Here is a 4,427-nt window from a genome sequence, read left to right on the forward strand (position 1 = left end):
AAGGAAACACGAAAACAGACAAACAGGGAAATCTGCCCAGGAACACCAGATTCCCTGGAACCATGCTGCATGAAGCTTTGCCATGAAAAGGTCCAATCAGGCTCTCTTGCTCTTTCTCCTAGCAAGACAGGCTCTGTAGCAAAAGTCTAGGCGCTAACTGAGGAACCCCAGCCCACAAGCATATTGATTACATTTGATTAAAGAAGGGGCAGCTAGGTGATACAGTAGATAGAGTTCTGGGCCTGGAGTGAGGAAGACCTGAGTTAAAGTCTGACTATGTGATCCTTGGTAAGTCACTTTGCCCTGTTTGCCTCAGATTCCTCATCTTAAAAATGAGCTGGAGAAGGAAATGGCAAACCACTCCAGTAGCTTTCCAAGAAAATCCCCCCAAAGGGGACAAAGATTCAGACATGATTGGAACCACTAAACAACAAAGACTGATAGCTTCTTTTGGTTTGTGCTTTTGGAGCACAAGTGGTCTCAGGCAGTAAGATGGGATAGTGATGATTGTGGTCCTTAACCCACTTCCATTCAGACTCTCAATTCAGGTAAGCAGAAGGCTGCTACATGTCTCCCTTATGGTTATATGGGTAACCCTGAGGGGCTATGGAGATTCTTCTACTAATACTATTGTTCTGAGTTCCAATCCAGTATGTTTTCATAATATCAATTCACCTAGCAAATACTGCCTTAATATTATATATCTAGTGATACCTCATCAGTATCATAACTAGTTAACATCACTTAACTTTTTTAAAATTGATTTTTAGTTTTCAACATTCACTTTTATAAGACTTTGAGTTCTAAATTATTTCGCCCTCCCTCTCCACCCCTTCCCCAAGACAGTGTACAATATGATATAGGCTACATGTGTATAATCACATTAAACATATTTCCACATTAGTCATATTGTGAAAGAAGAGTCAGAACAAAAGGGAAAAACCACAAGAAAGGAAAAAAGAGAGAGAGAGAGAAAAATGGTCTGCTTCGATCTGCATTCAGATTCCCTAGTTCTTTCTCTGGATGTGAATAGCATTTACCATAATGAATCTTTTGGAATTGTCTTTGATTGAGAAGAGCTAAGTCTATCAAAGGTGGTCATCACATAGTGTTGCTGTTTCTGTGTACAATGTTCTCCTGATTCTGCTCACTTCATTCACCATCAGTTCATGAGAGACTTTCCAGGTTTTTCTGAAATCTGCCTGCTCATCATTTCTTATGGAACCAAAGTATTTTATAACATTCATATACCACAACTTGTTCAGCCATTCCCCAATTGATGGGCATCCCTTTGTTTTCCAATTCTTAGCCACCACAAAAGGGCTGTTATAATTATTTTTGCATGTATGGGCTCTTTTCCCTTTTTTATTATCTCTGTGGGATACAGACCTAGTGATGCTATTGCTAGATCAAAGGGTATGCAGTTTTTTAGCCCTTTGGGCATAGCTCCAAATTGCTCTCCAGAATGGTTAGATCAGTTCACAACTCCACCAACAAACATCATAACATTTACAAAGGATATTTCCAAGAAGATATAGCAAGAACACTCTCCCCTCTCTCACCTAGGTGCATGGGGGGAGTGGGCTCAAACTTGAAATGGCTTTAATAAACATTCCTCTTACTATGTTCATTTCCAAGTGTGGCATAGCTGATCAATGAATCACTCTCTTTCTTGCATGGCTGCGCAGATGATTTACTACTGGTTGGGTCACACAGGTCTCAGGTCACCCATGGCAATTGTGCTGCTGGATCCTTGCTTTCCTTAGCTGCTGTGGCAAAAACAGTCTTTGAGATGGACTACCCCTGCTGGGCTGCTGGTGGTGATTCTCAACTTTCAAAGGTTCCATCGTTGTAGACTGGTCTGTTCCATCTCTGGAGACTCATACACCTAAGATCAGGAAAGAGGAAATAGCAGAAACACTTGGGCATAGTTAGGTATCCAGCTGGGTGAGGAGATAAGGCAGCTGCTGCTGCTGCCCATCCCTACACCTGGAGGCTTACAGCAGTTCTTCCTCATTCAAAAGCCACCAGGGAAAAGAGAACTCAAGTTTTTCCACTGGAATCATTCATATGCACACTTGGTTCCATTCCCATGGTCAGTGGAAAGGTTTTTTTTTTTCATCATTATAAGGTAATCACACAAGAAATAGAGACAGCCTGTGCATGCTCTGAAGTGGAGGGAAGAACCCTCCATTACATTTCCAGAGGCAGGCTTTCCAGGCATCCACATGGGTTGCCACCTGGCAAAGCTCATTATTCATACTTGAAAGACTGGGCTCCTATTGACCAGGCCCCCATTATACTTTCAATGCAAAGGCTTAAGTATAATATAAGCAATGACTTACCAGGCTGTCTTAAATTATTGGCTCCCAACTTCTCTTTGTGTCCCAAATTAGAGTTATCGAGAGGCATTACAGAATGGAACAGGGTCAAGTAAATGCAATGTGACCAAGCAGAAGAGGGGCAGCAGCAGGAGCAATGTAGGATTTCCTGAAACAAACAAAGGAGTGTCTGGACCCAGGTTGACTCAGAAGCTGCCAAAGCCAGAACCCAGGAACTAAAAGGAACACACATACAGTTTACTTTTTTTTTTTTTAAGTAAGAAAAAGAATCTCAAAAGCTCACTGAGGAGAATCATTCCTTCAGAATTAGATTGGAGCAAATGGAAGCTAGTGATTTTATGAGAAATCAAGATGCTGTTAAACAGATCCAAACAAATGAAAGAATAGAAGGCAATGTGAAATATCTCATTGGAAAAACCACTGACCTGGAAAATAGATCCAGGAGAGAAAATTTTAAAATTATTGGACAACCTGAAAGCCATGATCAAAGAACGAACCTAGAAATCATCCTCGAAGAAATTCTCAAGGAAAATTGCCCTGATGTTTTAGAACCAGAGTGCAAAATAAAGGTTGAAAGAATCCACTGATCTCCTCCTGAAAAAGATCCCAAAAATAAAACTCCTAGGAACATTATAGCCAGGTTCTGAAATTCCCAGATCAAGGAGAGAATATTACAAGCAGCCAGGAAGAAACAATTTGAATATTGTGGAAACACAATCAGGATAATACAGGATCTGGCAGCTTCTACACTGAGGGATCGAAGGGCTTGGAGTATGATATTCTGGAGGTCAAGGGAGCTGGAATTAAAACCAAGAATCACCTACCCAGCAAAACTGAGTATCATGTTTCAGGGGAAAAACATGGTCATTCAGTGGAATAGAGGACTTTCAGGCATTCTTGATGAAAAAACCAGAGTTGAATAGAAAATTTGACATTCAGATACAAGAAGCAAGAGAAGCATGAGAAGGTAAACAGGGAAAAGAAATCATAAGGAACTTATCAAAGTTGAACTATTTACATTCCTACATGGAAAAACGATAATTACAACTGATGAAACTTTTCTCAGCATGAAAATAGTTGAAGGAGGGTATATGGGCATATGAATACATGTGTGAATGTGTGTATATATGTTTACAGGTATACATAGATAGAGGGCACAGGACCAATTTAACAGGAAGGGATGACACTTAAAAGGTGAAATTAAGAGGTGAGGGAGGAATATAACGAGAGGAGATGGGGAGAGACAGAATGGGGTAAACTATCTCATATAGAAGAGGCAAGGGAAAATGTTTACAATGGAGGGGAAGAATAGGAAGGCAAAAAGGCAAAACCTTATTCTCATTGAATTTGACTCAGGGAGGCAATGACATATACACTAAATAGGGTATCTCACCCTACAGGAGAGTAGGGAGGAAGGGGATGAGAGGGGGGATGATGGAAGGGAGGGCAGGCTGGCGGGGAGGGAAGTTGGAAGCACCCACTTTTGAAAAGGGACAGGATCAAAGTAGAGAATAGAACAAGTGGGAAGTGGGATAGGAGGGAGGGAAATATAGTCAGTCTTTTACAATATATCTACTATGGTAAGGTTTTGCATAGCTACCCATGTATAGCCTATACTGAATTGCTTATCTTCCCAGTAGGGGTGGGTGACAAGGGAAGAAGGAAATGAATCTGGAATTCAAAGTTTTAAAATCAAATGTTTAATATATATAAATATATTATGTAATATATAAAATATATATTTGATATATATACACTGTTATTAATTCTATTTTACATGTAATTGGAAAATAAGATATACAGGCACTGGGGCATAGAGATCCACCATGCCTACTGGAAAAGTTCAAGGGGGTATGGGAGAAGATAGGGGAGAGAGCAGATTGGAGGAGGGGATATCCATTGGGATTGCTATTTTGGGGCAGTGGTTAGGGGAAAAACGGGGCAAAAATTTGTAACTCAAAATCTAGTGGAAATGAATGATATAAACCGGAAGTTAATAAAGCATTTGAAAAATATATATATATTAAAAAAATGTATTTTCCCCCAGTTACATGTAAAAACAGTTTTAAATATTTCATTTATAAA

This window comes from Petaurus breviceps, unplaced genomic scaffold, assembly GCF_028583685.1.
Source record: "Petaurus breviceps papuanus isolate PSGF00001 unplaced genomic scaffold, PetGlider_PUasm1.0 175, whole genome shotgun sequence".
Lineage (NCBI taxonomy): Eukaryota > Metazoa > Chordata > Mammalia > Diprotodontia > Petauridae > Petaurus > Petaurus breviceps.